This window comes from Lathamus discolor, chromosome 22 (genome assembly GCF_037157495.1).
Source record: "Lathamus discolor isolate bLatDis1 chromosome 22, bLatDis1.hap1, whole genome shotgun sequence".
In the NCBI taxonomy this organism is placed as follows: Eukaryota; Metazoa; Chordata; class Aves; order Psittaciformes; family Psittacidae; genus Lathamus; species Lathamus discolor.
The window spans coordinates 2696055-2720791 of NC_088905.1; the positions used below are offsets into that span (position 1 = coordinate 2696055).

The 24737-nt window shown below is 46.5% G+C and overlaps 1 long non-coding RNA gene across 2 annotated transcripts in view; it reads left to right on the forward strand.

The window, feature by feature from the left end:
• Window positions 1-17900: 17900 nt before the first annotated feature.
• LOC136003567 (uncharacterized) overlaps window positions 17901-24737 on the forward strand; it is a 106749-nt gene continuing 99912 nt past the window's right edge. For both annotated transcript variants that reach the window (XR_010608134.1, XR_010608135.1), the window contains exon 1: window positions 17901-18149. This is a non-coding gene — a long non-coding RNA (uncharacterized LOC136003567). The remainder of the gene's footprint in view (window positions 18150-24737) is intronic.

Below are 24737 nucleotides of genomic sequence, written 5' to 3' on the forward strand. Positions count from 1 at the left end.
GTCTCTGTGATGAGGGAATGTGCCCATCTCAGTCACACAGCTTTTCCAGTATAGCATATTTCCAGTTGCTTAACCTGCAACTGCTGGAGCGTGTGATTTACTGGGCTAAGGTGGAATGGGGGGAGATGACAAGGTGGGGAAGGGACCTCTTTCATTTTGCTTATTCCACCTTTTTGTTCAGTTGCTATGTCTGAGCAAGCAGTTCTGCTTCTCATGAAAGAAGGGAGAGAAATCCTAAGAAAGGTAAAAGCATTAATGGGTCAAGGCCTCTTTTGCATAATTCTATTATCACCAGGAAGATTCTGCAATAATCATGTTAGGCATGTGCTCTGGAGCATCAAAGTGACTTGTCTTACCTTACTTTTTGATGTTAGACAGGTTTAAATGCTTTGTACAGATGAGGCACCTCAGACAGCTGATCAAGAAAGCCTGTGCTGTTCAAGCAAAGCAAAGGCCTGTTTTGCCTTTTTTTTAATGTCAACAATGCCACATTCTTCCAGCAAGGAATAATCTCTGTTGTCACAAACTGAAAAGCAAAGGGGTAGGAGAGAATCGGTGTGGGGGTGCCTGCAAGCACGCTTTCTGAAGCTACCACCTTTGAATCTTCAGCACCAGCATCTTCCTGTGTATTGTTTGGGTCATATGTTTAAATTCAGCTCCTGCAGTGAAACCCATGGTGTGGTACCTGAGGCTGTCACAGGATCTCTGTGCTGCTATATGCTAACCTGCACCCATTCTAAGGGCTAAAGGTCACCTTAGTGTGTGGCTGGCAATTAGTATTGGTCTGTTTTAATTGTTAGCACTGTTACTGGAGTTTCTGTGTTCTGGAACTTCTTGTGTCAGATAGAATCAGGTAGTCCTGACCCTGGTGAGCATATGTGGTACACACGGAACAGTCACAAAGGAAGCAGAGGAGCTGTAGTTTGCTCAAAAGCGTATTGATGGAAAAGATAAAACCAGAACCCAGATCTCCTGATTTCTGGGCTAGCAGCTTTCTCACTAGGCCATTTTGCATTCTACTCTCAGATCTGAGCTCCTGCTAACATGATCATTCCCTTGCCAGTCTGTCTAGGGATTTAATATTCCAGAGATGGTTGAAATGGTCTTCATGGAGCAGTACCTGATGAATTATTTCCCCATTTGGGATACAATGGACAGCCTCTTTACAGAAACAGACAAGTATCGTCATGCTTTCAAACAGGGAAGTAAGTTCCTTGAGCTTACCTGGTAGGTTAGCTGTCTTGCAGTGGTGTCTTATCTGTCTTGTCAGCTGAGCCACGCTGTTGTTTCAGGCTGGTACATGACAAATGGAGCCAAAAACCTCTCCAGAGATGCATGCGTGGAAATGCAGACTCTGCAGAGACTCAAACATGCTAAGGCATCCACCTGGATCTGAACACAGTAAGGGCAAACACATAGAGATAAACACAGGCCTGTGCAAAGAGCACTTGCCCATAGAGAGGTTAATATGTACATATATACAAGCCATACATACAAGCAAGTCTTTTGCCCCTCCTTCTTCCTGTAGTCAGATTCAGTCCAGCAGGATGAGTGGTGACGGATGTCACTGCTGTGAGCTGGCCTGGGTTTGCAGAATGCTGCCGGTGGTGACTGACACAAAGTCAATGAGATCTGAGGAGAATCCAGGCTCTGTAAACGTCAGCTGGGGCAGGCTGGGCATTGACAAAACCAGAGGTGGCTGCAAACAGCAAGTGTCATTATTGTCTGAGCAGGGATGGTGAGAGGCCTAGGAACTTCCCATGGAGATTAACTACTTCACAGCAGGAGGAAGAGCTGTCTCTTAAAGTGAAGGGACATCCTGTTGTCCTGAGAACACTTGGGAGGAAGGATGCATGGCAGCAGGAGTAGCCTTTGAGAGCTACACACAGTTTCCTGCAAAGCATGTATCATGTCTGAAAGATGATTTTACTCTGCTGAGATAAACTCCAAACACCTAATAGTTTAAATGAATGCAGAACAGAAGGAGGTCTCTCTCAGTCATTAATTTGCGGTGGGTTCTTTAGCGTCTTCCTACTGAAGGAAGGGCTCTTTGCTACTTTCCCATCCATCTACTTCAGCTTTCTCTCTTGACCTGCCACCAATGTACCATAAAGCCAATGTCTTATTCCCCATTGTCTCTCTAGTGGCCAGTTATAAAGGGACTAGAGCTGTTTAACTGCTGATTGCTTCTCTCCTTGCAGCAAGAGGCCATGCAGAGTGAATTAGGTGAGTTAACTGTATTAAGCAATCTGGAAGTGCATCATTAATGCTTCTGACACTTTTTCTGTAGTACATATGTGCCAACTAATAAACATTAGTGACTGAAGGGTCTCCATTTCGCAGAAAACAGATGTAGCCAGAGCAGTGAAAGCACAGCCACAGCCCACAGGGCTCTCCATCCGTTGAGATGCTTTTCCAAACACCTCTGTCCAGTGTGGGTGAGAGTTACACAGGGATAACACTTGGAACCAGCTGTTTCTAACTTCTGCTAAAGCTTTAATGGAGAGCTTGGGGTTTTGGGGTTGGCTTTTTTTTTCCCTTGGTGAGAACAGATTTTTGTTTCCAGCCAGAAGGAGGAGCCAGATCAGTCACTGAGGCTTGGAATTTGGTTGTCTCCTAAAGCTTTCTGCTGAAGGAACAAATGCAGCCCCACTGAGATTCTTGCTTTTCCCTCTGGGGCCAGGGGAAAGAAATATTAGGTTTTTGTAAAGGAGAAAACTGTTTTCCTTAAGTCCATCTATTTCTTTTTTACAGAAGTTTTCCAGGTTGAGGTTAAAGGTTTCGTTCTGTTTTCCTCTCATTCTCATTCTTGAATAAGCCCATACCTTCGGAAGAGATTTAAAGGCAACAACTTCTCTGACTTGAAACTGCGCCTTTGTAAAACACTCTGAGTAGCAGGCATTTCTTGCTCCCTTTCTCTCATCTTAGTCCCATTGAACACTCTGCCAGCAGTGGGGAAGCCAATGTCCCCAGTTCCTCACTCTTCTATGAGAGCAAGGCCTGGTGTTTGCCAGCAACAAGCCTTTTGTTTCCACCCGTGTGGCAGGTCTGATGATCTCGCTTATCCAGGCAACTAGCAGAAAGAAGCAGAAGTCCTAAATGCCAGACTAATGCATCAATCATAATTCCTGAGCTGGCAGCACTCACGTAACTGCTTAAAGACCTCAACAGCCCTCTGGCACTTAAGGAAAAAAATCATCAAATTAATCACAGGTGAAACACTTGGACCTGCTCCAAAAGCCCCTGGATTCGCTGCCAAGCTTTGATGCTAATTTTCCTTCTAAGTAACCCCCTAAAGAAATTTACGATTAGGTAATGAAAGTGATGAATAAAGAGATACTTAGAAGAAGGAGGGAGAAACAAAAGGGGGGGGGAAAGATCAAGCTGGAGTCAAAAGCCTGAAATCTCCTGCTCTCCTCAAAGAGTGATGTTAGTCACTTCTGCGCGTGCGTTGTCTGGGGAATATTGGGTTGGATTCCCACAGGAGGCTTGAGAAATATTCCTTAAATGAATGTTTGCATAACCAAATAAAAGAGAAAAGATGGAGCTCCTGAACACATTGTCATTGCAAGATGGATGAGGGGGAAAAAGGACTGTGGCTTCTCTCTGAGAGTCGCATACTGTACACCTTTTGTCAGAAACTGCCTCCTGCCTTTTCCCCCAGGTACCTGAGGTCCATGGTTTGTAAAGGTGTGGTTAGATTCCTAAGAACTTTGGAGCATCCGAACATCTTTTAAACATCATAAGTTCTTAATAGGCCACAAGTCCTGGATAGTACTTTTGAATGTCCTCTCAGGAGCCTTTGATTTGCCTTTTTGCTTCAGACAGATGCACCAAACTCTGTGTAAGGAGCATGAGTTTAAACTTAGGGACACGTTTTGATGGTGCCAAGATCATGTCCACAGAAGATGCAGATGTGCACCCAAAACAGGGCAAAAAAATAGGATCAGATTTCAGTTCAGGCTAGGTAAAACAAGCACATCACTCTCTATCCAGGGGTTTGCTCCTGGCTTTTTGGCACAGTCTTGCCTAATTCTTTCCTTGTGGCTAAAAGTGAGTCTTGGAATCCAGGAAACTACTGGCCCATAAAATGAAAAGTAATGGGGGGTGGTTGTAAGGGTGGTTTGTGGTGGTGGGAATATCTTCCCTCCAGGACAACATCTCCCATTGCTTTCTCCATTTTGATCCAAGGCCTTGACATGGCAAGAGCTGCCCTGCACTCACCTTTGCTCTGCTGTGGGAGCATGTCCAAGCCTCTGCTCCACACTACATGATACCCCTGACCTGTCCCTGTTAATAAATGCCTGCTGACCCCATCACACAGCCCCTTCTGCTCTGCCTGGCACTGAGGGAAGATTTGAGGGGACCAGAAAGGATGAAAAATGAGAAAATGGCAGATTAGATCTGAGGTGACAGAGATGAGAAATAAAAGCCATTAGAGCCCATTTGCAATGTGCCCTCATTGAGTCAAGTTTCAAGGTGTTTTTCCAGATTATTAATAGCTTGACAGCAGTTTTTGTACAGGAATCTGATAGAGGAAATAACACTCATGTACACACACTGCAGTGTAGAGGGGAAAGTAGAGTCCCCTCATTTATTTACTTGAAGAGATCTGAAATACAGCAAAGCAGCCAGCTGGGTTACAGACAAAATAAACATTCTCCATTATAATCCTGGCATCTTCAGACACACGTCTCTACAATAATGAAGTGGTATGAAAGGAGCTCTCAGAAACCTCGGCAGCCAGCCTTTGCTGGCTGCACAATGTGGGCTGCATTCTGAGCAGCTCTGCTGAAGCCATAGTGTTCTTCAGGGTAGAGTTCATTGCTCCAGCTCATTCCAGTCTTTCGTTAACGTCTCGCAACGTGGGGCCCGTGGGCTGTTTTGGATCTCCTGGGGATCTAATCTGTCCGATGTGGCAGGCTTCTTTTAAATCTCAGTCAAGCACCAATCCCAAACAGATCTTTCCTGCCTCATCCCCCACTTATCTGAATTATCTCAGTCTTCTCGGTGTGATGCCCAGTGAAATGAAAGCTGGAAAGAACGGGAGGGAAGAACAAGAACACTTGGGCGTGTGGGAAAGAAAGGTTAGAAAATTCCCAAAGTTACCTTTGTAGTTGCATGCTTGTAAAGAAGAGCTACCAGGTGGGTAATGCTTTGAACTTCACTCGGCTTTGTGGGGCTGACTTGTCAAATATGAATAATTGTAGCTTTCTTCATAACCAGGGGGTGGCACGGCAAATTTGACTGATACAGTTCACACTGCCTAAAGGCCAAACAGACGTTCAGCTCAGAGAGAGGAGCTCTTCAAACATCATTAGATGGTGATGGCTGTGTGTCTGTGTCTGTTGCTTTCTATTAAACTCTTGGTTTTACTTTCTCATGTTGCAGCCTAACTCTACTTGTGAGCGTTAGAGGTAGCCAAGATGAAACTGGACAACATACAGCAGAGACGACGTTTACCCGTTTTTTCCTGCTCCTTTCTGACAGGCTCCAGCATGCAGCATTTTCTGGGAGGATGTGCTAGCATGAGAACAAGCAATACTCCCTACAGAGAAAGGATTTTCTAGTGGTGGCTGCGTAGCCTTAACCCAAGCAATAGGCACCAACTCTTTCCTGTCTTCTCATGGTCTCACCGTTTATAATGTAACTGTAATTGTAGTTTGCGTGCTGGTATTCTTAGTTCTGGGTGTACTTACAAGCCTCTGCCTAGCAGAAGACAGAACTGAAGTTAAAACACTCAGTTGCTTTCTAATGAAGCAATCTCCCTGCCAGGAGGCCTTTTCCAGGAGGCAGATGAGAGCCTGAAAATCCCCTCCTGCATTGGGGTCAGTTACCTCTCTATGGATCCACATCACCTAAGATGCAATAGGGATGCTGGGGAGGGACTTTTCATTAGGGACTGTAGTGACAGGACAAGGGGTAGCGGGTTAGAACTGAAACAGGGGAAGTTTAGATTGGATCTAAGGAGGAAATTCTTTCCTGTTAGGGTGCTGAGGCACTGGAATGGGTTGCCCAGGGAGGTTGTGAGTGCTCCATCCCTGGTGGTGTTCAAGGCCAGGCTGGATGAAGCCTTGGGTGGGATGGTTTAGTGTGAGGTGTCCCTGCCCATGGCAGGGGGGTTGGAACTGGATGATCTTCAGGTCGTTTCCAGCCCAAACCATTCTATGATTCTATGTGCAATTCCTGCTTAATTTGGTCAACCTTGCCCATGAACATGTATTTCCAAATTACATATCCTTGTGGAAGGAAGCAATGCCCTGACAAAGAGGCACGGCTGAGGATAGCCACCAGCCCTTGCTTTCATACCCTCACAAGTGCTGTGTAGGAAGAGCTGAGAAGCATTTGTAATTCCTTGCTCAGCACTTCTTGAACTTGACACGTACGCTGCGAGTCACTTTGGGAGCCAGCAGGTCCTGTGGCATCTTACCTTTTTGATCCAAATCCTGGTGTGAAGTAATTCACATTCCCTACAATGGCACTTTCCGTTTCCGGGAGCGCTAACTCAGCACTTTCTGGTTTCCAGCGAGGTGTTAGGGATCAAGCACTTTGCTCCATAGGTTTCCATTTGAATAAGCTGTTAAAACCTGGGATTTTTGTCTCTGCAGAGAATTGTTGCCACTTTGAATCAGGCTGAAGAGTTTTCTGTTAGGGGCTTACCCAGTATTCTCCTTGTCTTCGCATTTTGAGCACTGTATTATGCCATTGGTCTCCCCCTTTTTATCCTTGATGCTGCTGCTTACAGATTCAACTTGTCTGAGTTCTCGCAGGCCTCAGCTCACTGCTGACCAGGAACCGCCACCTATGATGTAAAGCTGTCCCTCAGCTTTTCCTATAACTGCTTTCATTTTCAAATGAAACTAGAACTTTCTCCATGAAAATAAAAAGGTATTTCCTGCTAAGAGCATATCAGAAGTGACTTTTTTCAATGTTAGTTTTCCAGGTATGTTTTTTGTTGACAATATTCTCCTAAGTGTAATGGCTTCATCAGCTTAAGACTGAAATAGTAACTGATTTTTCAGCCCTGCAAGACAAAACAGAGCACCAGCTCTAGTGTTGAGAGAGATCTCCAGCTTGTAAACTACGATCCTTCAGGATGAAAGGTGCCCATATAACAATAAGGCATTATTACACTTCCTTTATTACTTTGCACATGGATAATTTACTGACTGCTAAAAATCCCCTGCTGCAATGCCTGTTTGATGTCATCTGTCTTGCCTAAGCAGTGGTTGCTGCTTGCTTCTTTCCTACCCAACTAGTTGCAATGCTGCCTATGGCAATTTCAGTGGCTGAATTCCTTCCTCCAGTAAAATCTTAACTAGTTGAACTGAATCTTCAAACAGGTCCACATCTCCCTCAATAAATATCAAAAGGGAAACCCAGCTTAGTATAAACAGGGAATAGCAAAGCACTGCTATTTATATGGTTCCATTTCCCTTCAGTTAAACCACTAATGGCACAGAGAACTCTTGTAATTAAAAGCCACGTCTGATAGAACAAAGTCATCTGTAGAAGCAAAGAGAGGAGAAGATGAAAGCACCACCAGTACAAAACACCAGTCCAGCTCTAGGTCTGTACATGCCTCTTTTTCCCTGTTCTGAGAATCAGCCAGAGCCTGAAACCTCTTTTGACAAGTAGCTGCTCTGATGACAGATGCTCCCCGCAGCCTCTGCAGGCTGCAAACAGATGCATTGTTCTTGCTGTCAGCTCCCCATTGAAAGGTGATTCCAGTAAGCAGCAATTGCCCTGATTTGTTAGCATTAGTCAGCAAGTGCATGGATCAGATTTGCTACCAAGGAAGAGAAAAAGCAGGCCTGAGACTGAAAAATCAGCTTTCATAATCAAGAGCTTGGCAGGGTATAAGCCTTGCTCTTTGGGATGCAAGGGACACATTACAAGTCTTGACTTCAGCTCTGTCACACTGTAGAGCAGGACTCCTTTTTGGCAGAGTGGTCTGGATAAAGTGATCACATCTCTCTTCAGTATCATCGCCAGCCATCAGACATCCCTGCTGTGCCAAGAGATGGTGACTCCAGCAAAACCCTGATGTGGAGAGGGGATGAATTACTGCAGAAGATTGCCCCGTGAGCCAGAGTAGAACTGCTGATCAGAACAGTGATGGCTGACTGGGGGAGACGCTGTACTAGGATGTTCAGCGTTTGGAAGAGAGAGAGAAAAGCAGATGCCACAATGATATTCCTGTTTCAGAAGGATTTCACAGGTAGCATACAATAAACCACTAAAAATTCAGTGCCAGTAACGTCACATGGTCAAACCAAAATAATCCCCAAAATACTTGCTCAAAACTGTGTCTTAATTCATTAATACCTTGAAGAAGAGAGGTGTCAGTGCTAGGTAGTTCTGTGAGGGCATGAGCCCTGTGAGAAATGCTTAGGGAGGAAATGGAGAGTGTCCTGCTTTTTATATCCGTAGTATACCTGTGTCTTCTGTGTTCCTGGTATCCCCAATGAAGCTCTTTCTCTGCTCCATTAGACGTACCATAAAGTAGCTTTGATTATTGTGTTACCTCTTCAGCGGTAGCTGGAACAAGAAAATGGAAAGTGTGCCTACTGCTTTTCAGACAGCAGAAACGAATGCCTCTCATTTTCCACCCAAGCTTCCCTCCTAAGTTCAGTGCATCTGACTGAGGTTAGTTTGATAGAGCTCATGTGCTTGATTCAAATGTAAATAACCAGGTAGTTCATGGCTTTTCCTCTCCCCAGCTTTCCTCAGGCAGCTGCAGACCCCAAAGAGATGATGGGCTCTCCCTGCCCTGGGCAGCAGAGAGCAGAACCCCCATGAATACAGTGCTAGCTCTAGATTCAAGCTTGCCTATGCTTTTTATAGAGCACCAGAATTGCTCATAGTGCAGAAGTGTAGAGCAGATGAGCCACAGAGCAAATGATGAACACCGAGCATGCAGGCTGGGGCTGCGGTTGCACCTGATCTTTATTTTGGGGTGTTTTTCAGTGCATCTTGGCATTTCTTCCCAGCTCTTCCCTTTCCCTCTCCCCCAACACAGCTAGAAGTAGTCCATTAGTGTGAGTGATGCGTGTCACTACATGCTGATCTAGGACAGAGCTCAGGCTGCTTTTCAGAGCAAGTGCCTAGCAGCATTAATACAAACCAGCCAAGATTCTCAGTGATGATTTAAAATGGGGTTTGAATTTAAAGGTACATCTTAAAAGCACCTGGTTTTCTAAAAATGTAAAAGCTGCTCAGTTCTCACTATCTGCAAATCAGGAGCTCTCAAATTAGGTACGTAAAAATAGAAGCATCCCATAGTATTAACCTCTTCTGGAAATATTATTAACACAGCCTGGTTTCCTTCCAGTCTGCAGGCTCTGCTCCCTGCTCAGTGTTAAGTGCCCAAGTGTAAATGGGTTCTGATGGGAGAACCAGGCCCACAGGCCTCAAGCAGGTTGTGGCCAAGTTATTCTTTGCCTGGGAACTTGAGTCACAACCTGTAACTCCGAGCCTCATGACTGTCACCTTCATTGCGGAGGTGTTTGCAGGAAGGTTGGTGACTCTTCAGTTGGCCCGTAACAACAAGAGTGTCTGAGGAATCAGTCATTACAGTCATCTCTAAAGCTTGTCATGGTTGTTGTGGGGGAAAGGAAGTATATTTCTCTGGGATAAAAGCCTTAGAAATCCTAACCTGGGCAAAGTTACAGCTGCTCAGGATCTTTCAGTATTGCCCCTTCTCCTTTTTATTAATTCAATTCAACAAGTTAAGCCCGAGCAACTGTGCCTGACCCCATGGCTAGAGTAACATCTGTGACTGTACTCTGTCATTTGCAAAATGGAACGGCTCTAATCTCTTGAGCACACTGCTCTGCAGTGACATTTCCAGGACATCCGCACTCCGAAAGGCACGCAGTAGCCTTGGATTAGAGTTTAAAATAGAACCATGTTTGCCTTTGTGTACAGCACGGGATTGCTAAGGAGAAATAGCAGTGGGAGCACGCACTGGGGTTGCGTGACCCGCAGCAGTTGTGTGGGGCAGAGGTTCTCATGCGGTGGGACCCGGTCTGCTTTTCGCATCACACTCATCCTCTGAGCAATTTAGTCAGCTTAGCCAGGGAAAGCTGTTACCTGCTCCTCCTGAGAAACTCTTCACCTCAATAGAGACAGTGCTAATTAACACAGGTCGAAATCAGAGCAGCAGAACTAAGGCTGATGCCTTAAAACAAAGGGATGAACTGGAGTACTTCCAATCTAACATAGAATCAGGAGAGTGCCGCATGGCTCTCACTGAGCAGCCGCCGATGTTGTAGGAAACCTGCTGTCATTTCCCTCACTGGAAGCTCCAACCTGCTGAACGTGTCAGTACCAAGTGGTGGAGGGCAAGTGAAGGGCTGAGCTGGAAGCAGTGCCATGACTGTGCTGTGTTCGTGCCGTGTTCATGCCGTGTTCGTGCCATGTCTCAGCTACCAAGCCTTGCCTTTAAGCTGACGTGACAACACACCTCCTGGTTGTTTTGCAGGCTCAGCTGGTAGCAGCTCAGGTCCTTTCTACCCTTCTCTGTAATGCAAAGTAAAAATCATTTCATTTGTGTTTCTCAAGGTGCTTTTCATCCCCGTAAGCCTGGTAACTCGGGTTTCCTAACAAACCACCGCTGAAATTCTCTTGTTTGTTTTAGGTACGGTATTTTTGAAACACTCACAGCAAGCTGTTGTTGTTCCTCTGTGTGTTGGTAAATAGGAGCTGCAGACTTTCACCTTGGGAGAGGCGCAGTCTGAGCAAACAGTGAACTGCGGGGATGGACCAGGCACAGAATCCCAGAGTAAGGGTGAGTGGACACAGGAAAGCTCTCCCAATGCAGCTTATTTCCTACACTTACTGATGTTCACCCTCAGCGGGTGCTTCAACATCAATTCATGCCTCTGGAAACCCCCTTTGGAGCTGTCGCTTCTATAACTGTGATTTCAAGGGAGGGACTCTGGAGGTTGTGGGGAAGCAGGACCTTTGAGGGATGGGCTCCCAGCAGCTTCCCCCTCTGCCCTCTCCCAGTGCAGCACAGCCTTGCGTGATCTCATCATGTTGTGCCGTGGCAGTTTTGTGCTGGTTTGTAGAGAGCATCCGACTGATTTATTGCTCCCAACGTCTCTGAGTTTGTAATAAAGTTTTCAGCGGCTCCGTGGAGCCCGCGCACGCACATCCCCGCGCTCGCTTTGTTCTCCTCACACATAATGTCAACTCATAAACCTTTCATCAAGTCAACCAGGTGGAAAAAACCCATTACTGAAAGAAGTGTTCATTCAGGTTGGGGGGGGAATGGAGGGAAGGCGGGGGAGAAAGTTCCCCAATGGAAAAAAGAAGAAGGGAGGTGGGGGGGAAAGAAGGCAAAAAGCTGTGTGTGCTTATAGCTGCAAAGCCGCTTTGCTGCGCGCCCCAGGTGCCAGGCCCCGGAGGAGCCTGGCAGATCTGTCATCCCGGTGACAGGAGATGGAAAGCGCTGTGTACATATTCAAAGAGGCAGCGATTTGGGCCTAATACCCACTGATGAAAGGGAGCTTCAACACAGCCGGCCTCTGCCAGCGCCAACAAACCCACTTGTGCTTTTGTATGGCAGAAAGGACACCCCCCCGCAAACACCCCCCACCCTGGTGCTGGAGGCTTCCCTCCTGCTCCTCCCACCCCAGTCGATGTGTTTAAGCCATGTTGGCTGAGGCTCATGTGCTGAAAGACGCTGCTGGGCGCACAATGGAGGAGCTGACAGGGGTGTGTCGGCAGGAGACGTGCTGTGTGGAGAAGGCGCTGAAAAATGGAAGCGAGGAGGCTTGTGTGAAGTGCAGGGATCAGGGAGCAGCCCGGGATCTCCTTACAGCAGTGTAAGCCCTGGGGATGCTGCACTCCGAGCCTGGGCAGGAGCTGTTCCTGCTCCCAGGGACACCCCGCACCTTGCTGATGGGTGCCTGTGGAAACCCATCCCTGGAATGGGAGCGAGGAATGTCTTACGGGCAGGGGCACTGGTGGGATCAGGGCAGAGTGACCCTGGGCAAAGCACAATACTCCTGTGCCTCAGCCTCATGCAATGCAGATGATAATATTCCTTTCTCCCACTTAGCCTCGGCTATTCAGGATGCAAACCCTTTGTGGAAGGCACTGTTGCTTGCTTAGTTCATCAATCCCCATGGCCAGGGATGTTTTATTAATTTTGGATGGAATTTCGAGTAGGGCTGTGGGTGGAGTTCACTGCAAAATGAAATCTCCATGGTTCAGGCAGACCCTTTGGGGGTTGATGGATTTCTCTTTGCTTGGAGAAAGTTCAGCCCAGAATTTGATGTCAGAAAGTTAAGCTTTGAAGCAATGTAGAGTTACTGCTCTGGAGAAGGGACACAAGGGCACGAGGGGATGGAGGAAGAATGGAAAGCAACAAAGGAGTGGAGGCAGTGACATCTGTCGCTAGTATTTTATAAGTTAAAAATTCAGCATAATCTCCTGCCACCCTGTCCGCTGTACTGAGTTCCAACAGTAACAGAATTGTCATGATTTCTACATGAATTAATTCAAATCTCTTTTTGCATGATATGGCGTAAGAAAGGGGCCATCTGGTTTATGTTCTAGGTGTCAGAACCACTCATACCAGCACACTCTCATAGTGCAAGATGCAAGTTGACTGCACATATTAATGTCTCCTTACCCTCTGCCTCCCTGAGACCTGATGCTGTTGTCCCATTATGGTGCTGCCATTTATACTGTCAATAGCAATAATAATACTAATGCAACGTTTGGCATGCACATAGTACCTCCAATTACAACTGTGGCTGGGTGTTACTTACCATTACAAACACTTGTAATGGTTTCTTCACATGTATGAGGCTCAGGGACGTTAAGCAGGATCACGATGTGAGTAGTAAGATAGGAGTGGCCAAGTACACAGTGAAAGATTGACAGCTTCCACAAAATGAGTATCTAAGTGGTGACCTGGTTCCCCTACAGAGGTTATTGGCTTCCCCTGGAGTACAGAAATAGTCCCTAGCAGTGGAGTTGGGAAAAAGAAAGAAGCAAGTATGTGGAAACCTGCCCACTCCCTAGGAGAATGGCAACTGCCAGTCAGGTGTCTTCCTGTTACAGTAAATATCCAAATACTGGCTACCAGACTTAGGTGCCTGTGATAGTAACTTAGGTAATAGTAAAAATACACTTTGGGTAGGTGATAACACTGTACGGATGTACGCTGTTTGATTTTCAGAGCTGTAAGCAAACCTGCACAAATGAATCCTTACGATACCCGAAACCAGTGCAGCACTTGCAGTACCTGAGTAACTGCAGGGGGGAAAAGGGATCGAGAAAAAGGGTCTGACTTTCCGGGCTGGGAACAAGTGCATCAGATTTCAGTTCATTTCTATAGTTATTATAGCCATTTGTTTGTTTGCATTGCAGCTTGGTGACAGACTGGTTCACTGGGGTTTTCCCAGCAGGTAGCTGAATATGCACAGTCCAAGTAGAACTGCTTTGCTAAGACCAGCCACCAAAGCCACAATTCCTGTTCCTTTTGCTGGATGAAAGAGGCTCAAAAGAGTGGGAAAGAAGTCCTGAAGCAGAAAAGCCTCATCTACTACAGATTAGCTCTGTTGATATTGCAAAGGCTCTGGCTCAGGTGAGTTTCTGTTTTTCTTAGAAATACTGGTTTAGCATGAATTTATCTTGAAATGAACTTTGTGGTAAATAGAATTTAAGCATGAGCTTAAATTTAAGGTCTTATTTAAGTGCTTTCCTACTCGGCTTGCCAGCTATGGCTCTGGCCTGGGTTTTGAACATCTTTAGGGAGAAGAAACAGATTAATGAGATTAGAATGTTTTAAATCACTTCTGTACTTGCCTGGGCTGCATGATCTTTATAATACCTTGCCTCTTTAGGCTCTTTATAAAGCGTACTGGCTGGGTGCTAACAGACAGGGCTAATGAAAATGAGACTTGCTTGGGCATCCTTTCAGACTTGGGGAACATATTCAAGGGCCTATGGGTATGTGCAATTTCATACCTCAACGTGCATTTCATCTCTTTGTCTGCTTTATGAAAGCCAGCATTGGAGTGCTTAGCCCTCAGCCAGATGAGCCTGATTTCCTTGCTGAGGTTTGCACCAGGTGCTTTCCAGTCAGGCCAGCAGAATGAAAACTGTGGTCATGGAAGATGGGAAGGGGTGACCTGGGAACAGGCAGGCCTTCACCCAGAATATGAGCACCACAGGAGGGACTGCATTTTCAGAAGGTGCATTCTGCATTGCAGTGCAATAGCTTTGGGGAAAGGAGAGCTGGAACTCATGAATTTTCAAAGCTTGGGGCTTACGATGCTGCAGAAAGACTGTTGAGTACCAGGCCTGCTCTGGAAATGCATTTAAGACATGCATGACTTTGAGCATATAAATAGTTGCACAGAAGTCAATGGGACATAAATTTATGAATTTGCCTAAGTGCTTTGCTGGATCTTTGCCTGAGGAACCACTTACCATGAGTCTCAATAACAGAATCATGGCCTTGTTAATGAGCAAACCTCTGGACCAAGAGCGTCAGTGAAATGTGAAATCCAGCTCCACGGATCTCTGCTCCTCAGCTTGATTTCATCTCTCCGTAAGCTCACTCTGCTCTGCTGACATTTATGTCCCTTACCTGTTCCAAAAAGTGATTTGCAAGTTCCATTTTACACTTGTAAATGCACCAGGACAGTGCAAGATGGAAAACAGCATCCAGAGCAACCTGGGGGTGGTGAGACCAGGACTCGGTGCTAGAGGGCAGGCACCGAAGCAGCTTTTTTTACTAGAGAAAGGCAGTTCCAGAACTTCATCAGTGAACTGTGGCTTTCACCTTCCACATTCCTCTTGTTAAGATTTTTTGGTAGCAAAGGACCAGGAAAAAGAAACATGAATGACTACGACCAGTCAATATTGTCAGGTCTCGGCATGCTTCGTTAGTGCTGGCAGGCAACAGAAATGCAGAATTCACAGCGCAAAGTGTCATAAATCATGTTGGGAAATGGCAGTTGGGATGGGGATACTGGGAAAGAAGCAGTCTGTACACTGCAGCACTGGGCCAGGGAAGACAGAGCTGCTCAGGTGGACCATAAGGCCTGTGCCACCACAGAGGTGTGGCCCCACAACTCCATGAATCCTGTTTATTTCCAGGCGTCTCTGGTAAGACCATCCATCACACTTTGTGGTGGCTGTCTGCACGGGTTCTGCTAGGGCAGCTAATGACTTTGAGTGCCCATTGCCTCTGGGAATGATCACAGCCCCTGTTTCAAGCTGCTCTGCTGACTATCCCGGTTATTTGCTCCGACAGCACAGGTAGCAACCAGAGGCCAGGTCAGGTCTCCCCTGAGCGAGGCACGATACAAAACCAGAACAGAAATAGGGTCTCTGCCTTCAGGGTATTACAATGTCAATAAAACCAGGATCGTGGCAATGAGACAGAGCTGTAATACCTTTGATCCTCTATTGCAGGCAGTTTGTACATAGGGGTTCCTTTTAAACCAGAAAATAGCAGGACCCCTTGGGAGATTGTGGAACAAACAGTGAGTGGGAGGCAGAACATCCATTTGCTGAGTATCACTTTGAGCTATTCGGCAGATTTGGGTATATCCAATAAGTTGGTGTCAGAATTCTTGCACTTAGAAAAGTGTTGTTTTTACCTGCTGCACTCCACAGACATTTGTTTCAATTAAATACGAAATGCTACCCAGTCATCATTAAACTTCCCCATAAGGTCTTTGTGTGACTCAGAACTGGCCACTGCCACATGCCTGAGAGGAGCACACCCTCTGTTTCTTGCTTGTCCATGTGGTGTTCGCTGGACTTCTAACTTGGGAAAAGCATTAGAAGAGAAAAAGAGGTGCTGTTACAGTGCAAGCATGGAGTACCTCTGTTCGCAGATCCCCTGGGCTGTGCTCACCCAACTGCTTCCAGTGCAACCCCAGCTAAAGCTTTAGCTGGAATGCTGAGCTTTGGGGAGATGTGGTATATACTGAATCAACGTTAACCTAAGGATGTCAAGAAAGCAAATGCTTGGAAGGTTCAATGGATGGAGGTTAGCATGTGAGACGTATTTTGAGGCAACTTAGGGACTTGTTTTCCAGAAGTAAACCCCCAAACTTTTCCAGGATTCCCAGATCCTTTTTAGGTTAAAGGACCTTCAGTCCTTCCTATTCTCACAGCATCCTCTGCTGTGGTTCACACACAGCTCTGCTAACATGTGTCTGGAATATCTCAGCACGTAATTATTTATCCTTCAATAAAACAAAGAAAACCATGTCTAAATCTGACTAATATCCCCTCCTCAGCCTGCCAAGTGGGGCCTTGTGTTTTCAGTACTGAAAACCAAGCCTGACTTGCTGCATATTTTGTGTTACCATGGTTTATGTCCAAATGCAAGGATTTAATTTTGTCCGTCATCAAACTGCGGTTTCCATATGACACCAGCACATTCCTCCCCTCTGCCTGCTGTTCTGACAGACGACAGAGTAGAATTCGACATTCCAACCACCACGCTTAAAACACAAAAGCTTATGTTCCTTTGGCTTTGGAGATCAAGGGGCAGATCTTTAGCAGGTATAAATTGCCTTCACAGGAGCTATGAAAGTGTACACCATTTACCCCAGGTGAGGTGTAGTCTTGGACGTCTTTATTTCACTGTGTAATTCCAGGAAGATGGATACAGTGGGACTGACAAATAAGATAAACTCTCCTTTTCTTCCGTGCCTGGCCATTAGGAGTGATTATTACTGTGTTTCCTTCTGGAGCAGTTACTGACCACCTTACGCATCTGAAAGCCAGCAGAGAGAAACCCCTCTGCATATTTCTCCGCTGTTGCCGTCTCCGTCCATCCCAGCCAATTTCAGTTTAAGGGTATCGGCATTCAAAAAGGCAATCCACAGCCTCTACCACAGTGAGACTGGGAGTAGAAAAATGACCAGTTCCTTCTGCAAACACCGGCTGGGATTTCAAAGGAGCCTGAGGGAATTGCACACACATCTCACTTTGAAATTTAAGCTATGGGTCTTGAAAGAATAGGTCGATTCCAGAGCTTCACACCCTGAGGGGGCAGCTCGTTGCCTGGGATTGCTGTGATGTCATCCCTTTAGAGAGCTGCTCCAGATGAAGTCAGTACAGTCCTAGGCCTCCCTGTGACCTGCATCTCCATCAGAGCACCAGTGCTGTGATCCTGGGCTGGTGCGTTTTCGAGTGCTCGTGAGTAACAGCAGTTCCCTATCTGTCCATGTGTAGTGCTCAGTCAGTATACTGGAAATCTGATGATACTTCTAAGTCTTGTAAGGAGGCCGAGCTAAAAAATCCCTGTAGATGGGAAGAGGAGATCCACTATCCCCAGGAAGGAAAAAAAGGAATCCAAGAGGATGATAGTAACAATCCAGCTGGGCCTGCAAGTCAACACCATTCCTGGGTTTAGCCAAGAGCTCCAGCAGTTTCTGAAGTCCTTGGGATTTTGCCCTGGATTTATAGTCTCAAGAGCGGTTGCTGTCAAGATTTGCTAGGTGTGGTAGGGTGACTGCTGCTGATGCCAGTAGTCCAGGAGAGGGGAACTGAAACCTGCTGGGGCTTGGGAAAGAAACAGATTTGTAGTAGTTAAAAGCAAATGCTCTGTGGTGCCTAATGGGTTCCAAAGCAGATGTTTGTCAAAATAGCCAAGACATGGGTCATCTGCAAGCAAAAGTTATAAATAATGGGAACTATATTTCTTGTTATTTCATCTTTTCTCAGGTCCAAACCATGTGTTGTTCATTGTTGGAAATACAGAGTGAAACATCTTGCATGGCTCTAGGGAGCTATGTGCATCAATTCTGAATAGCTGGCCCATAAACCCAAACCACTGTGGTTAGAATCTTGTACATGGCATTGCATGGGCAGCCACAGCCTGCTGAACAGACAATACATGAAGGGAATGTTTCTGCAGACAGAGGCTGGCAGCCTTGTTCCATCTATGACCAAACCCACCCTCTTTGATTCGATACTGCTGCAGATGCTCCTGTGCGAGTGGTGCTGGTACCTCTGCGCATCTCCATCCTCACTGGAGTCAGCACAGCAGCGTAAAGGCAGTTCCCCCATTCAATCCCAGGATACATCAGAAGAAGATGAAGAAAGAGATGTGCATCCATCTGTGAGCCAAGCTCTCTGAACAAATTCCGTCTTTCCAGGTAGGAGTTCTGCTTTTCATTTAAGTTGACACCTAAACTTGGGATGCCTTATTCATATACTGTGCTTTAATAATTTAACTATGGTTTCAGATCAGGTAAGTCTTCACTGCTCACTCAGAACATGGAGCAGCAGGTCCTGAGAGGCTCTTCCTGTCATCAGGCCTGCAGAAACAGAAATGTGTGTAGAGCCAAATTCTCTGCTGACATAAATACAAACAATCACAGTTCTAAGAGAGATGTATCTGTTTGCTCTTGAAGTGGATGCGGCCTGCTTGTTTCCTCTTATACCACTGTGTTATACAGAATGTAGATATTATACAGAAATATCCCCACACAAAGATACTTTGACCGTGCTCTAGTATTTATATACGATGTGGCGTAGGCCATATCAGCACCTTTGGGTTCCATTGCCAGCACATACATCAGCACGGTTAAAGATGCAGATTTACACTCCTTGGAATTCTGACTTTATAAATGGGTCAGTATGTGACAGCTCCTCAGCCTGGCATTTCACATGCAGTTACCACCCTTTTCTACAGGTAGGAAATGTTACAAACGCAAGTGGGAGCATCTAAATGTTCATACCAGGGTTTCTGCATTCAGCAGATAAGTAGCTTGTGTGTGGGTAAAGAGAAAGACGTAAAACCAGACAAACAGTCAGACTGCACTTCCCACATGAAGTGAAGTGCAATTTCTTCTCAAAAACTTGAGACAAGTAAAGGAACTTTCAGTTTAAAGAATATTGTACTGCGTTTGTACTTAAAATCACTCACAGTGTGGTAAGTAAACATGTTTTAAAAGGGCTAAATTCAAAGCATGGATGTATTGTTCATCTTGGGTGTATCTTTGTGATTGTCTTCATGTGTGTATGGATATTTAGATCTGTGTTTTGTATCTGGAAGATGTGTGTGCTAGAACAAAAAGCCTATATTTAAAATTAATGATGTAAATACACATGTGCATGTAAAGATGCTGTGAAATACCCACGTTCAGTCACATATGTATGTGCATACATAAAAATGTTTGTATACACAAACACGCACAAATTATGTACAGAAAATTAAGCATATGCCTGTCTCACCCTCAAAGATGCATCCCTCCAAGGAACATCAAACCTGTTTGTGTCAACAAACAGACCTCTCCAGCCCAGGCAGATACTAATACAGATACACAGTGAAAAGCTCTGTACCTGAAAGGGCAGTTACTCATTTATGCATCATTTCTACAGCTCTTCCAGTGCCTCCCTCCCACTGTAATCTTGGGCCCTTCCAGGCACCACTTCCTAGCCAGAACCATCTGATCTTTGCCCTCTTTTCCTTCAAATTGAATTCCAACTTTTTTCAAGGCTCTGCTGAGTGACAAGCCAGTGCCAGAACTGTCTTTTAATACACAAAAGCATAAATAATGCCATCCATCAGAGCTGTCACTCAGAAAGATAGATTGCTACTTGTCCAGGCACTGGAATGACACCGAAGTGAAAGTTAGGAACTGTCTTTTTTCTGCGCTTGCTTTTTCTTCTTCTTCTTCTCTCTCCCTTCTTTTTTTTTTTTTTTTTTTGCCTTTGCTGGACTGCTTGATTCTGATTAATGGTGCTGTCAGGGAGGGATTCCGCTTGCCCGGATAATGAGTCAGGAATGTATTCCCTGTCACAAACACAGCAGATGTCAGGGGCAGAAGGGCCCGGGAATGCCAGAAACAATATACAGTTTCTTCCTAGTCCCCTGACAGGCCAATATGCTGCACAAGGTCTAATTTATGTAGACAAAATGCAGGCAAGGGGCTGTGGCAGCAGCAAAACTGTGCTGGGGAGTCTGAACTACAATGCAGCAGGGGAGAGAGCTGAAGGGAGGTAATGAACGCTAGCAGTGGGACTCAATAGCACTGCATCAAATGGCCTTAACAAGAGTGGCCCAGGACCACTTTGACTCCATTAAAGTGCACTTTACATCATTATAGAGAGAAATCAAACAGGGCAGAGGGCTTCTGTTTCTTTTAATGGCTCGATTAGGTTATTCACTCATCGGGGTTTGCAGCTGTCATAGTAATGCAGCAACTGCCAGGGGAGGTACAATAGCACTCGTGGCAGCGCGGGGCCCATGTCCCCTCAGCATGGAGTGCATTGGCTGGTTCTGCAGATGCCCCACGTGTACTCAACAGCAAAGGCAAAGGCAGATTTAGAGGGGATTTGCCAGTCCTGGTGACTGGATTTCAAAGTGATGTGTCTCAAGATGCCTTCACTTTTGGGGTTGGCCACCTGGAAGCACTGGAAAGGGGCCAGGTCTCTGCTGAAAGCGGAGCACCTGCCTTTGGCTATCTGGGGCCCTGGCTTGGCTTGCCAGCGAGAGGAGCCCACAGTCACTGCAGAGCATGCTGACCTTCCCTGTACCAGAAAGAAACCCACAGCTTTTGAGCTACGAAATGCTGATAGCATAAAACTAGCTCACATATTGGGAAAATAAATCAGCATTTTGAAGTGCATGCAACTGCACTGGTCTGGTGCACTTTCTGTTCAGCACTCAGGGGCAGCTTGATTTGCCAGCGCTTGATCAGCACTTGGAGTAATGAGGTCCAGGTCCAGGCGGACTTAACACTCGGCACGTGTGATGGTGTATTTCAGTCCCACAGAGCTTCCCTGAAGGTGTTGCCAGGCTGCCTGTACCTATCACAGAATGACTAGGGGAAACAGCAATTACAACAGAAGCGTGGCTTAGGGAAAGAAAAGGGTTTGATGCAAAGTCCTCTGATGTCTGCCAAAGTTCTTGTGTTGACATCAGAGTCGTGCAGCAAACTCCTAAGCACTTGGGAAACACCCCTTTCGTGAAGATGTCACATTATCTGTCTAGCATCTGCTTAATGGAATCGTGTTAGACTGCCGAGTTTCAAGTGAGAGGGGAAGGCTTTGAAACTGGTTGTGCCAGAGGCAGGTTTTTTAGGGCATGGCCAGCAGCAGGGTTCAGAATGGATTGCCAGCCCTTTGGGGTAACAGCCTCTTCTTCCTAGTGAGCTGTTAGCGCAGTGGAGCCCTGGTCTGTGAATGAGCTTCTTCCCACTCTCATAATAATGTAATAATAGCTATTACCAGAGCAGAGGTAGTCACTTAGAAGGGATGAATTCCTGTGCTGGGGTAAGTGTACTCTTCATCCTAAATCTGCTTATAAAGCTTTTTACTGTGATCACTCTTGTCAGTCTTGAAAAGCACACTTTAAAGTGTATATAGTCTTATTGTTGAGCAGTTAGCCTTAGTCCTAAGACAGCCATTTCACTTCTAACCAGGGTAGAGATAATGAATAAAACCCAAACCACATAAAGCATTTGGTGCATTCAGAACACCTCCTGCTGGCTTCAGCACGCTTCAAGTCAGGCCCCTCGTATTGCAGTGCAGCAGCCATCCATGAGCTCTTCCGCAAGAGCCTCCTCCAGCTTTTACCTCCTTGCTGCTTTAACTTAATCTGAACCCTGACCTGTGAAAGGTCCCAGCAACTCCTCCTTGGGGAGCAGAAGCTCAGCTCTGACATGACTTTGGCACTGAAGGGGGGAGGACCTTGAGGTCATAGGATCTGTGGGGGTAGGAGGAGAGCACACATCTCCAAAGGGGTAAGAATCAAGAATGACAGGCAGATGAAAACAAAGATAAGGTTCTGCTACCCAGAGTAGGCAGGAGAGGCTTTGAAGGGGAAAGGGCAGTCAGGATGCTGGGGCTGGCAGATTTCATGCCTAAAATGAATAGGATTAAATGATTGGTCCTGAGTTCTCCCCTGACCCTAGCATAAAATCTGTGCAGTATCACGAAGCCATGTGTAGGCAGGATGTGTTTCCCATGTATTACACCGCAGCAGCTTGTTTAGAAGTGACGCTGCTCTAGTGGAGTCTGTTCCAGTGGTCAGGGCGCTGTGCTGGTGGGATCAGCTCTGCCAGGGCCATGCTCTGAAGGCATGATGATGTTTTCAGCTAGGTCTGTGTAAATCCAGCCACTGGGCCATACTTAATTTCATTTCCAGCAGCAGCAGTCCAAAGCAGCTCTACTGCAAACACCAGCCTGTTTGTTCAGCACCACAGATTAACATAACTGTATCAGCCTCTGTGACTGTGCCAGCTCTAGAGCTGTCCCAGTGCAGCAGCTTCAGCTTTACCAAGCTATGAAGTACATACTCAGTTGCACTCTATTGAAATCAAACTCGTGACTTCATATTTACCCAAGTGAAATCTATGTGAAATCTCATTTTGCTTTCATGAGGCTCAGAAGTTACCTCTGGATGTGCTCCTGAAACTGCATTTCCTCAAAGTACTCGGAGCTCTTGTCCCGTGGAATCCCGAGGTAAAGTCCATTTTCTCTGCCTACAAATGATGTTCTTCTGATCTCTAAACCATAAAAGCAATGTGACTAACAAGGAAAGTTGCTTCCCACATAGCCTGGCTTAACAGAGCCCTGTCCACACCGCTGGTTGAAAAGACATTTCTTCTAAATTGATAGGGTTGTGCAATTTTTCCCTTAAAGCTCAACATGGTTTTTATTTAAAAGAGCTTTATTCCTGCTCGGAATATTCCTAATCAGAACCAGCACCTTGTAGCCTGAAAATAAAGGAAATAAAATTAAGCCTTGCAATTGCTTTGGTTTTACAAGCCTGAGGCCTGGCGAGGGGTGCATCAGGAGAGGGGAGGGAGGTGAGGGGCTCAGGTTTGTTAGTTCTGCTTGTGTTCCACTGATCAAAGCAGCCTATTGTTAAGTAAGCACAAGTGTGGATTTAGAAAGTTAGCACATTAAAAGAGCGGTGATTGACATCAGATTGCAGGAGCTGGGGGCTGATGGGAGTGCAGAGCACAGAGGTGGGACATGGCAGGACCTGGGGGGCTGCCGCAAGAGCTGAGCAGGACGAGGCAGAGGTTGAATTGATACTGCAGGTGAGGTCTGAAGCATGACACGAATGCAGGAGAGCACTAAGCAGCAAAGCAGAAGGAAATGTACCCAATGTGGCTGGTGCAGATGTGTGTTCCCAGCAATAGGAATGATCCCTTTGCTTTCATTTCTCTTCTGTACCCTTTGGTGATCCCCCCTCTTAACTGCAACAATGCGAAACTTCTGCTCTCTTTGTAATTCAAAGGCAGAGCTGGGTCTGACATCCTGCTGGGGGAAAGCAGTCGGGGCTGAGCTCCTGGCACCTTCTGCACGCTGTGATCCCTGGGTGTAATGGAAATCCTATGGAAGCAGTTATGACATGGACATTAATAACAATACCAGGAGCACTCCTCAGGCTGAGCTGTGTTATGTATTACCAGCGGTGCTGAGAAGAACGAGCACTGTTTAACAGCACAGCCTTGACTGTGTATTGTTGCACATCCTGTGTTGTGGGGAAGGGAGCATGCATGTGGTGGAAGGAGTAGAGATAAGGTTGTTACAGCATTTATCTTTTCATGCCTTCCATTGTAATGAAACTGCTCTCACGTGGACCGGAGTCTGCAGTGATGTCTGTGGCACGGGCAGAGCTAATGTCTGTTTGCAGCAGCATCAGTGCAAAGTGACTCCATTAGTTTGAGGCCAATGAAAGGCAAGTCCTCACTGAGCTGATGCTGCAGCCAGGAGGGGCTGTGTGACTTCAGGAGGTGATGCTCTCGCCTGTGTCATCAGCTCAGGTCTCACAGTGCACAGAGGGCCAGGGCACGGACAACCACCACAGCAGTGGTGGGAGTGGGCAGGGTGGACTGGCCAGGCCCCCTCTGTGTGCCAGCACTAGCAGGCAGCAGCTGAGCATCCAGTTCTTGAAGCTGTCACCTGCTGAATTGTGCAAGCCTACGAGATTTCTGCTTCTCAGAGCCAGCACAGCGCTTTGTGTAACGTGAGTCCCTGCAGGACCAGGTCAAAGCCTGGTCAGCGCTCAGGCATCTCCCGTTTCCCAGCCCTGCGAGAGGGGATTGGATTTCAAACGTGCTCTGTGTGTCATCCTCCAAAGACATAATACAAACAAGTGACACCCCAGGACCAGGCATCTGTACGGGGGGCAGAAGGACGGGACAGGAGCTCACAGATGCCCCCAGCCGCCTCTCCGAGGCACGTCCCTCAGGAGGGAGGCTGAAAAGACCAATTTGCACAGCTCTCAGCACCAGGAAATAGGCATTTCATCACGAGTTGAGTCACGGAAAGGAGGATTCAGGCAGGCTGCTGCTGCTAAGGCAGAGACAAATGTAATTTATTACCCTGAGGCCTGCTGAGGCTTGGGGAACTCAGGAGGAACATGCAGCATTAAGGAGGCCTGGCCCCCTAGGAGGCTTTTTGGAGAGTGACTAATTGAGATGGGATATTCTCATCTGTCTGAGCACCTCCAGTCCTTTCTCACGTTTGTATGGTAACCCAAACAGCATGTAGATGCTGGGAGAAGGGGCAGTCCTCGCAGTTAAAGTGCTGACCTGAAACTCGGGACACCTGGGCTCACTCACAGCTCTGGTAGGTGCCTTACACAGCTCAGCAAAGTCACTTCATCTTTGCCTCTATCAATTCCCCATCTGCAAGAGGGGATGAGAGTAGCACAGTGCACCCAGGTGCTAGGAAAGACTACGTGTTCCTGTATGGCTCATCCCTGAGTGCAGGAGGAGGAG